Below are 12,846 nucleotides of genomic sequence, written 5' to 3' on the forward strand. Positions count from 1 at the left end.
TTACATAAAAATTTGTTACGTCATAGAAAACCATATTTTGAGTCTAACTGATGAAGGATAATACTATAAAAAGAAGATTTGCGTAACTTTAGAGTATAACTGATGAAGGATAACATTTATGGAAATGATTGTATACTAATAAATTAGGGATAATAATTGTTTTTTTGTAAAAGAGGTAAATATAAATGTAATATTGTTTCCAAATATAGTTTTGAGAGTTATTTTCTTAGGCGGGAAAACTACTAAGAGTTTTTATTCTCTTAGTAGTAGGGGGGATTGAACATTTAAACCTACAAAATACAATTAGTAAACCCACTTGGTCACTTGAATGAAATTTAGTTGCAATACTTTAAAAGTTCCGTTTTACAAACCCCTTGTAAAATCACCTTGCTAAAAAATTTGTATTAACCTACAACTTTAAAAAATGACATTGTGAAATTACGAAAATACCCATGACAATCAACTCCAAAGTTCCAAGTACTAGGCTGCTAAGCTTACTTGAGTAGTATAAATAGTAGTTGGACCGTAAGCAATTATATCATCTAAAACACAAAACTTAAGTGTAATACCTACTCCTTCCTAATCTACTCCTTCACTTCCTTCATTCTTCCTCCTCTTTTTTTTTGGCATAATGGCACCAAATGGTACAACCAATGGTGCAACGAACGGGTCGTACACAAACATTGTCGGTCGTAAGACAACAATGCTGTGCTGATTGTGTGCAACGTCTATGTTGCTGGCTCACAACGGCTCTTTGTAGCTTAGGTAGGAGATAATACCCCCCCGCAAGTTGGAGAGTGGATAGTAGACACACCCAACTTGGAGAGTAGGTCATCGAATGAAGCACGGCCTAGAGCTTTCGTTAGAATGTCTGCCAGTTGAGCCTTAGTATGAATATAGCTAGGAGCGATAACTCCTTTTTGTATTTCATCACGAATGAAGTGACAATCAACTTCGATATGCTTTGTTCGTTCGTGAAAAACTGGATTTCGAGCAATGTGGAGTGCCGACTGGTTATCACATCGAAGAGGAATAGCGTGTTGTTGATGAATACCGAGTGTCTCAAGGAGGCCTTTTAACCATTTTAATTCACACACTGTAAATGCCATAGCTCGATATTCCGATTCCGATGAGGAGAGTGACACGGTAGCTTGTTTCTTGGTTTTCCAAGAAATTGGTGAAGAACCCAAAAAAACGATATATGCCGAAAGAGAGCGACGGCTAGTGGGACACGCTGCATAGTCCGCATCACAATAAGCATTGAGACTTAAATTGCTATCGGAACGAAGAAGTATACCTTGTCCTGGAGAATTCTTTAAGTAGCGAACAACTGTAAGTGCTGCGTTCCAATGGTCGGTAGTGGGAGCATGCATAAACTGAGCTAGAGTGTGGACGGAATAAGTGAGTTCAGGTCGGGTAATAGTTAGATAAACGAGCCGACCCACAATTCGACGGAATGGCTGCGGGTCCTTCAGAACTTCGGCTTTTGATGTAGCGAGTTTATGATTTTGTTCCATAGGAGTCGAGGCTGGTTTGGAACCGAGGAGACCTGTTTCCGTTAAGATGTCAAGTGCGTATTTTCGTTGAGAGATGAAAATACCAGAGTCATTTCTTGCAATTTCGAGTCCAAGGAAGTATTTAAGTACCCCAAGGTTCTTCATGTAAAAGCATTTGCTTAGGTATTCCTTGAATTGAGTAATAAATTGTATGTTGTTCCCGCAAATAACCAAGTCATCAACGTAAACTAGCACATGCACTTCGGTTCCTCCTTTTGATATGGAAAATAGAGAGTGATCGAGAGGGCATTGTTGGAAGCCATAATTGCGAAGGGCGGAAGCGAGTTTGGCATACCAACAACGAGGTGCTTGGCGAAGACCGTATAAAGACTTTCTTAGACGACAAACTTTCCCGTTATTAGAAGGATGAAAACCCGGGGGAGGTCTCATATATACTTCTTCATGGAGATCACCATGAAGAAAGGCGTTGTGGACGTCCATTTGATGGATGACCCAACGTTTTGCTGCGGCGATTGCGAGAAGGGTCCGAACTGTAACCAATTTAATTGTTGGGGCAAATGTTTCATTATAGTCGACCCCTTCGATTTGACGATTGCCCATCACCACCAAGCGGGCTTTGTAACGTTCGACGGATCCATCGGCATTATATTTGATTTTATAGACCCATTTCGAGCCAATGGCTTTCTTGTCGGATGGAAGCGTTTCTAGAGTCCATGTCTTGTTTTTCTCGAGAGCGGCAATTTCTTTTCTCATAGCCTCTTGCCATTCAGGTATCTGTACTGCATCTTTATAAAAAATAGGCTCGTGGTGTTTGGTCACGGCCGATAAGAATGCTTTATGGTTAGGAGAAAATTTGTCACAAGTAAGATAATGAGAAATAGGATAGGTGATACCTGAAGACGGAGATGTGGTGAGGAGTGAATTTATCGAGGGGCGAGGTTTGGAGAGGACAAAGTCTTTGAAATTTGAATTGGGTATTTTGGTGCGATGCCCTCGTCCCATAATCGTAGGATTGGTCGATGGTAAGGGCCCCTGATCAGGAGGGAGAACTGTGTCCTGGTCAGTGGGCGTGTTTGGGGTCTGCTCATGGCGTGACTCTACGGTAGGCTGGTCAGTTGGGGAAGTCGATGGAGGGTCCGGTGGAGGTGCGGAAGAGGCATTAGGTACCGGTGTATGTGAAATGATAACTGGTGACAAGGTGTCTAGAGCGAAGGAAGAAGGGTCATTAGTGTGGTCGTGTATATTTAAGTGTTGATATGGAAACTCACGATTAATCACGATGCCAGAATCCGCGTTCGTCATGATAAACGAGACGGAGAGTAGGAGGCAAAAGAAATAGAGAGAACGATGTATAGGAAAGAAAAAAAAAAATTAGATGAAAAGACCTAGCTGCTTTGATACCATATTAGAAGCTTATAATCAGAAACATTTGGAAGATTAATGTCTGTTATTCAATTCACAAATTGTGTGTAATTACATAAAGGAATAGCTATTTATACACAATAAAGAATAACCTAATTACAGAAACAAATAATTACATAAACACATAAGGAAATAGGATAAATGTGTTGGCTCCAAAGATGGAGTGTGCTGATTGTGTGCAACGTCTATGTTGCTGGCTCACAACGGCTCTTTGTAGCTTAGGTAGGAGATAATAAATGCATAGGTTGATTGAGGAGCATGGCTCAGTCCTTATGCCCGGTGTCCAAGACGCTCTCTCGGCTGCTGTTGTAGAGAAAACCGGCTTCCATGCCGCCTTTGTCTCGGGTTACAGTGTCTCTGCTGCCATGCTTGGACTCCCTGACTTTGGCTTGCTCACGTATAATTACTTATCTAGCCTCTATTTATACATTTATGTTTAGCATTGACGAAACCCATTAAAACATCGGTTTAATTTCCTAAAATTATAGAAATAGATTACCCTAATTACGGTATTAGTTAGTTTACATCGTCTTAAATAATTAACATGTCGACTAAAATGTATTAATTAATTAATAATATAAATAATTGAATAAGATCATTGTAGGATGTACAAATATATAACGGGTATATTTCATATCTATGGAAAAATTTACGAAAATTGTTTAATACAGGACAACGGAAGTTGTAGAAGCTACCCGTAGAATTACAAAGGCTGCTCCAAATGTGTGTGTCATTGTCGATGGAGGTGAGTTTTTCTTATGTACACTTTGACCAAGCTATGCTAAGAACCCCAATTCTTATTTCAGACCAAGGTATCCGTCTTATTAATAAGACGGATACCATATTCTCTCACAAAATACCCATTTAGGGTTAGTGGAGAAGCACATGGGGGGTCCCACCTTTGTCCCCTCTACCCATTTCCTCTCACACAACGACCCGTCTTAAAATCCGACCCGTTTTAAGCAAGACTTACTCTGCTAAGAAAGGAAGGGCAGTTTGCCAACTACATTAATTTGTGTTCTTTTACATGTGTTGTATTCTTAAATTTATCTTTGTTTTATGATAGACACCGGCGGAGGTGGTCCACTTAACGTCCAAAGATTTATACGGGAATTAATCGCAGCGGGTGCTAAAGGAGTCTTCCTTGAGGTACATAAATTTTATGCACATATGACAAAATTTATTTAAAGGGAGGTTGTTTATTGTAAGTAAAAACTATTCAATTATAGAGTATTTAATTGCTTAGATATTTCACAATTTCTAAGTAGTAAAATCTATGAATCTGTAACGAAAATATAATTGGTGAATCTAGATTTAATAGTTAAGAAACAACAAACTTGTGTAATGGTCGTTATATCAAGTTAACTTCTAATTAATTATTATTTTTGAACAGGATCAAGTATGGCCTAAGAAATGTGGTAAGTTATCATTTCATTATTTAAGCACTTTTTCTATGCTTTATTTTTTTTTATTTTTTAGTTCTATAATGTTGATTTTAAATTAATTCGACTTTTGTGTATTTCAGGACATATGCGTGGCAAAGTCGACTGTTGAGGAACACGACTCAAGATAGCAAACGCAAGGGAAGCCATTGGTGACTCGATTTTTCCTTGTGGCAAGAATCGATGCACGTGCTCCCCACGGCCTCGAAGAAGGAATTAGGCGTGCTAACCTTTACAAAGAGGTATTTAAAATTTTAACTTACAGTAATCATATAATTTTATTTGTCTATTTTTTTTAGGTATCTTAAACATTTATTATCAATAATTAACAACCATCAATTTACACAAATGAATTACCAAAATTGATAATGTAATTGAATCATATTTACAGTGGAGTCGATGCTACCTTTGTCAAGCACCAAGCAAACATTGATGAGTTGAAAGAAGTATCTTCAAAAACAAACGGTTTGAGGATTGCAAACATGATTGAGGGAGGAAAGACTCCTTTGCATACTCCAGAGGAGTTTAAAGAATTAGGTTTTCACTTGATTGCTCATTCACTAAGCAGCAGTACGTACGCCACACCGCGCCTTAGTTAACATCATGAAGATCTTGAAAGAAAAGGGAACCACTAGGGATGACTTGGACCAAATGGCTACCTTTTTCGAATTCAACGAGCTTATCGGTTTGAGTCTTGGTATGAGATGGAATCCAAGTTTAAGAGCTTTACCCCTAAAACTACCTGATTATCATATTTGATTAGTTTGTCCTATTTTGGCAAAATCATTAATATTGATGTAAGTTTATATTAGTCATTTATGATTTATATTATGTGTAAGCAATTATTGTTATCCCTGAATAAATGTTTCGTAACCATTTGAGTATGACATGTATGATCATGGGTATTGTTATGTTTTATTGATTAAATCATAACCACATCTCCTTCAATTTCATTTTATTATTGTTGTGTTACAACTGAATCTCATATTAGTTTATAGTTACAATGTTGTTTAAATTTGCTTGAATAAATGGTCTGCTTATCCCAACTAGACTTAAACCTATTTGGATTTTAAAACCTGTAATATTATTAAGATTTATTAGAAATTTATAATTGTTAATAGGAGATATACGAAGTAAGGTAGATTTATAAAGATATCACATTCTCAAGAAGACCTATGCCCCATATATTGGTTCTTAACTAACATGTAACACTACTTGAATTTCATTTTATCAGTTTCATATTCTTGAAACATTAACCCGTAAATATATTTATTTATTGTCTTTATTAGTCAAGTTAGCACTCAATCTCCCAACCTTGTTACCCTGGCATCAACATACAGTAATTATTTTTTTTTCTTCATACTCGTCTAATTTTATGCATGTCTCTCGATCTTACAACTGATATGATCTCTCTGTTCTTAGCATCGTCATCTAACCATAAACACCTATACTTACACTTGTCAATGGTGGTTTAAGTTCAACATTCCAAAAAGATGTTTCATAAAGAGCCTTTCATGCCTCCTATCTTTCACTCATAATTAAGGCACAAAACTCAATTTACATATTACATGATATAATTAATTAAAGTCAATTGTGATATATTAACTCTAGTTTTCAAAAGCAAACAATATCTTATTTACATTGAGGGTTTTGGAAAAAAAAATAAACTAATTAAAGCAAAATATTTGCGTAAAATTGTGTGAACTTTAAAGATTTTGGTTCACAATCCTTAAAACTAATAATTCTCTTAATGCACATTCTTATAAAGTGTTTATTTAAGAGTTTTGGAAGAATATGACCGGAACATAGGCCAAGCCAACTCTTCATATTCAAAATGAATAGAATTGGAAGAATGAAATGCAATCGATTTTGTTTTCTAAGACAAATACTTCAACATTTGTAGCATTTTTGGGGATTATTTTTATTTTGTTCCCTATCCCCTTGTTAGCCCTCCCTTACTCCATCCCACACCCTCTCATAAATCTATGCTAATTTCTTGCAATCTCCCTCTTAAGTTGAATATCTCCATATTTAAATCGTGACACCCCGGTCCAAATTTTGGATCGGGAGTGGTCACTCACGGTAACTCGTCAGACTGTGTACATGGTCCACAAATCAACACAGGTCTTTTTCAGCGCATTTTGGCCTCACTCATGTGCATCTCGGGAACCTTCCCAGGAGGTCACCCGTCCTAACACTACTCTCTGCCAAACACGCTTAATTGTGGAGTTCTTTCGCATGGATAACCAGAAAAGAAATTGCACTTTGTTGATATGAATAGTATTTTCAATCCTTTTAAGCACTAGTCAGATTTTAAACCTATCAATAGACCTCTTTAAAGGGGTACTCCACCCGATAACGTATTCGGTTTAGTGGAGTATTACATAAACTACTATAAGATCATTAACATTACCAAACATTCCAATTGTCTTACACGAATTATTCTATCAATCACACCAACATAACAATCAAAGCAACATTTGCTACTTGAATCATTAAAGTCTCATCAAGAGTCACATATATCAAATAACTAACTATATGAAATATCCGATCCTTATTACTCATTTTGACTCTAGGGAAAATAACAACCACTGTGAATCAAATATATAAAGTGTACAATGTAAATGACATCAGAATATTAGCCAAATCTTATCTATATTAATACAAAAGACAATACTCAATCCTCAGCGCGCCATGTCACTAATGCAGCCTCTTTTTTTTTTTTAGGAAATTCATGTTATGGTGGGACCCGTTAGTGTGCAATGTATTTATTTCTTCAGATTTCCGTCTTTTCAAACATGCGATAAATTCCGTCTTGCAACAAATTCTATGAAAAAATTCTATGAATTAATATTATGAAATAATTTTATACATTCCGTGTAAATAAGATTAATAACATATACGCAGAATGAATTACAAATGGGAGTAAATAAAATTGAATTACATAATTTTTAAAACAAAATTAAATAATAATAAAATTAAATAATTACGAGAAGGAATTACATTTATATACGGGATAGAACATAAAACGCAAATGAATTACATACATAATTTTTTAAAACTACATGCTACAATAATTTTTGTTTAAAAAATAAATCTTGACGGAGTATTTACTTGGAGTATAAAATATTCATGTATTTTGGTTAATATTATTGTACCATGCAGCAACAACATCACAACATAATTTTTTAAAACTACATGGTACAAAAACGTTTGTTTAAAAAATCAATCATGACGGAGTATTTACTTGGGATAAAAACTAAGAACTTAACTATCATCGCCACAGACACCGAAAATGGTAGGCGACAATGATAGGCAACCGAGTTAATTTAGTCTTCAACTAGCATTTAAAGCAAATTTTAATTTATTTTTTTACTCTAAAAAACAAATAAATTTTAATTTAATTTACAAGTCATTATGCACTACTAATGTAGTGTATTATGAAATTTTTCAATTTTTAGAATAACTTGCATATGTTAAACTTGATTATTAGGTTATATTTCTTTTATCCGGATGTAAAGTTTTTTATGTATGCAATTTTTATTTGCAAGAGTAGATTACGTTATTTTCTCATAAACCAGTGCATGTCAACACGTGTTTGTAACAAATTTAAACGTTAATTATGTAGATCGTTGATTTAGTACAACTAGATAAATACAATAGAAATGCAAAAACAAATATACATCCAAAAACATTAATACCGGCCCAAATACATACCCGTGCAATTTTGCACGGGTTTAAAACTAGTTAGTTCATATTTATCCATCTTTATAGATGGAGTCGTTGAGAGAGCTCAACACATTTTTCTACCTTTAACCTAGACTCACACTTATCATAATTCACTAAGCTATTCCATCCTTATTTATGTTACAAGAGTAATTCATTGATTAACAACACTAAGATCCGTGAATTCAGTTAAAACTCTTGTTAAAAATAATTTTTTCAATATAGTTTTGAGTCTATTAATCGCTTATCTATTCAACAAAACAAGAATAAAGTCATTGAGCAATTCAACAACCTCTTCACCCTCACCACTAGACCGACAAATGGGTCTTTCGAGCCTGGTCACGGATCGTCATTTTGGTCAACATGTTCTCGGGTCACTTTTGGATCGGATCACTTTTGATCGGATCACTTCGAATCGGGTCAGTTTGGGCCGGGTCGTTTCATGTCATGATGTTGCATTAATAAAGTCATTTTTAGTCATTGGACCTAGCAAAACGGATCGGGCCATTTCGAGTCAGGTCAGTTCGGGTCTTTTATTGATTTCGGTCGGACGGTCATTTCGGTTTTAGTCCTGTTTCGGGTTTGTTGGTCGGGGTGCTTTGTGTCAAGCGGGTCGATTGTTTCGGGACGGGTCATTTTGAGTCATACGACAATGTGATATTGCAAAAAATGTGAGTTTTGAGACCCTATTGTACCAACCCCCCTAACAACGTCAATGTCGATCTTAACCTCGATCAACAAAAGTATGAGAAATTATTTTTAATTTGGAGAACAAACAAGAAAGGTCGGTTTTGGGAAAGTATATATAAATATCAACCTAAACTAAAAATTTGACAGTTTCTGTTGTGAGAAAGTGTTGATCGATACTTCTTGTTCAGCCTCTACCTGCTGCGTCAATATCCACAGTTCACGATAGTACGATATTGTTTGTTTTGGGATCAGCCTTCACTGACGAATTTACTCTTGACCTCCTTAGCTTCTCAAAAGACCTAACACTATTAGAGTTGGCGTTGACATTTACAAAGATGTTCTTCCATCTTTACATCTCTCTGATATGAGATATGAGTTTGCACCTTAACAGTTTCAAATTGCAATAAAAATATTGTAACTTTGTAAGACTTTATCAAGTTAATATGTATATTAAATTATTAATCGTATTTTACGTAATTACATTTATTTCACGACGATCAAATCAAGGCAAACTAGTATAATCGATTATCATGGTACATAAGAGGTACAACATTATATGTTAATTAATTCTTCCTTTTCAGTTAATAATTTATATTTGTTTTATTTCCCCTCACAAAATAAAATAAGCGTAAACTATTCACTGATGGAGTACTACGTTCAAGTGTTCAAAAAGCATTGTTTAGCCACCACAATTGAAAGAGTTGTGTTGGGTCTTACTACTAATCTTGCGTATGATGATAAGAGGTAGAGCTTATCAGAAACGAAGGATCAATTATGGGGCTATTATTTTATGCTTTGGCTTCACTTTGTACGTAACTTTAGCCATCATATAAATTTGCATACGCCTCTCAAATATATTCACACTTTTTTTTTGATTGAAAAAAAATATATTCACACTTTAGTTGACCAATAAAAAGCTAAAATAAATTATATTAAAATTAAAATAATTAATTGTAGTACAACTCCAGGCTGGTGATAAAGACTATGAATCTGTACACATGAATACAACCATTTTGTGATGTGGCTAAGATCGAATATTCATTTGTCAATAATGCAATAATGCAAGTATTCCGTATATTATTGGTCCCAATTGTTGTGGACTATCTTAAACTTGGTACATAGTAGAAGAAATATAGTAGGATAGAAATACAATATATTATATGCATAATAATTGAGCTTATTATTTTAAAACTTCGATGATGTAAATATCGAAGGTAAATCTAAGTTATTACTGATAATTTTATAAAGATTTTTTTGATAATTACTCTCAGGCATAAACCGCATAACCATCACTTTTGTATTTGTTTCTTACTTGCAATTTTTTTTTAAAAACTGCTACCTTAATTTTTACTTAGGTTAGAAATTGCTTGAAATGTCAATTCTCAAGTGCTTGAGACATGAAGAGCCTAATATACCCTCATTTTATTAAATTACTAAGAGTAGATTCACCAAAATATAGATGATTTAGGGTTAGTGAGCTTGAACGAGGAAGAAAAACAAAGAATTGACTTTTGAAACAATTTATAACCGTGAGTAAAGATTAAGGTATCGATTTTTAAATAAAAGTTCTTTAAGTAGAAATAATTATAAAAGTAATGGTTATACTCGGAGTAGTTATCAAAAACCCTTTTAAAAACGACCTTAAGTTGTTAACATATTTTGAATCTAAAAAAGACAAAATCTAATTAAAACTTACATATATATTACAACTTTATCTGAGAAAACATTGGCAAGTTGAAAACATGATCAATAACGGAGTCATAATAACAATAAGATAAGTTAGTATAGAATTTTACAAAGTCTTATCATAAGCACATCATTATATTTAGACATTAGGTAAACTCTAATATCATCCCCTAATCCCTTATATCCCTACTTGAATTGACAAATACATGAGTATGGTAAGACGTATGAAGTACATGGAGAAACTTTACAAAACCAAATTTCCTAACAATCCTGAATTTTTCATCAAATAAAATTCAAGCATCCAAGATACCTTCTTCAACAATAATTCAACAACCAACATCAAATGATGCTCAAGATTCCAATATATGAACGTAAATTTAAGAACATTTTAGTAACACAAACATGGTAGGACAAGTGGACAACATTATTTATTTATTTGTAATGAATTTTAAATAGGGTTGGACATCAGGTCGGGTTAGTGCGAGTGAGGTTAGGATGGCCATGAGTTGGGCCTGGCCACTCTAGCCCAAGATTGGCCCATGTGGGAGTCGGGCCAAGTCGAGCACCCTTCAAGATAGACAAAATCTCCAATTTTTATAGCTTTTGACAGTCACGACTATAGCGGGATAGGAGACCGAGTTGGACTAGTAAGGGGTCGAGCCTCGGTCACGCCTAAGACAAGACAAGACCGACCCACATGAGGAGAGAGACGGGATGGGCCAAGCCAACCCCACGTTATCTCGTGTTTGGCAGGAACTGTCTACTCGTCACTAGTAGTGAGACGGGTCGGGCTGGGTCAGCCCGCACTTATATCCACTTCTAGTCCCAGATGACAAGCTGGGCTAATATAATGAAGTATGATGGCTCCATCTCCATCCGTTAAGTAGAGCGGGCCGTGAGATGAACAAGACTCACTCAATGGTGGGCAATGTTTTTAAGACCCTCCAATTGAGCCGGTTCGATCGGATTGGCCTAACCTACCCTTATGTTCAACTCTAGTTTAATATACGTGATGATAATAGCATACTAGCATACTTATTGTATACCTTTTTTTTGTACGTACAATTGATCATAATACAATAGTATGATGCCAAATTGCTCCTTTCATTTCAAGAATATGACATGAAGACATGAAGTATTAAGATTAATTAACGTTTAATGTATAAAAAAAAAAAAAAATTAATTAACGTTTACGTCATGCTTAATATTGTATGTAGTACAATTAAGCCGTGGTACCACTAAAATAGCCAAACAAACAACACAATTTCTCACGTGGTGGGTCCGTTGTAATTTCCCTTCACATTGACGCTCCAATTAATCAAAACCACGAAATTTCCAAACCCCTCTAATATTAACAATTAAATCTACTCAAAAACGAAACATTACCCAACAAAATCTTCTCAAAAACAAACAATAACATTAAAGAAATTTCCCCTTAACTAAAAAACGTAAAACATGACATTATGAATGTACAAAAATACCCGTCTCAATCAAGTTTAAAGTTCTACTCTCGAACACTTAGGTCAATTGATAAGTTATTCTAAATTAACTAGAGATTTTGGGTTCAAATTTGAGAATACAATGAGTTAAAACTCATGAGATTGAGGGAGTTTTACCATCTTGGTACTACCGGCTAAAACCCGGATTAAATCGACTCAAAAACAAAACATTACACAACAAAATCACCTAAAAAACAATACATAAATAAAGAAATTTCCCCTTAACTTAAAAACATAAAATGCCATTCTGAAAGTACAAAAATACCCTTATTATACAATTCCAAGTCCAAAATCTCCTTGAAAAATACTAACGGTTCTTTTTCTTGTCGAAATTCTTTATACAACAATTTTGTAAAACGGGTTATAAAATACAAATAATAACATAAGTTAACGAAAAATTAGTTACTTACAAGATCCGTTTTACAAACTCCATGCATATGTAAGGCTGTCTTACACGAAAATCTGTATTAACCTAAATGTAAAATCAGTAAGTGGATTATACATCTGATGTAGTACATCAGATGATATAATTTTTGAGTATTAAGATAAAGTTTTTGAGTTTTATTTTAAAAATTTTGAGTTTATTTACTTAAATTTTATTCTCAAAAAATTACATTATAACTCAAAAAAATTACATATAAGCTCAAAAAAAATTTGATTTTTAACATCATAAAACTAAAATATAATTTATATACTCTATAGTACTCGAAAAAAACACACAAAAACTCAAAAAATCATTAAGTATGATGTGAAGACATCCGATGACAATCCTTTTCTTATGTAAAATACTCCGTATGACATTACGAAAGTACGAAAATATCCTTGACAAGCAACTCCAAAGCTCCAACTTAGGCTGCTAAGCTT

At 34.4% G+C, this 12,846-nt stretch overlaps 1 pseudogene; it reads left to right on the top strand.

Annotated features, from left to right (window-relative positions):
- The first annotated feature begins 530 nt into the window (after positions 1-530).
- Positions 531-5,268, top strand: LOC141594635 (petal death protein-like; annotated as a pseudogene).
- Positions 5,269-12,846: the final 7,578 nt, after the last annotated feature.

The sequence above is a fragment of the Silene latifolia genome, chromosome 8 (genome assembly GCF_048544455.1).
Source record: "Silene latifolia isolate original U9 population chromosome 8, ASM4854445v1, whole genome shotgun sequence".
Lineage (NCBI taxonomy): Eukaryota > Viridiplantae > Streptophyta > Magnoliopsida > Caryophyllales > Caryophyllaceae > Silene > Silene latifolia.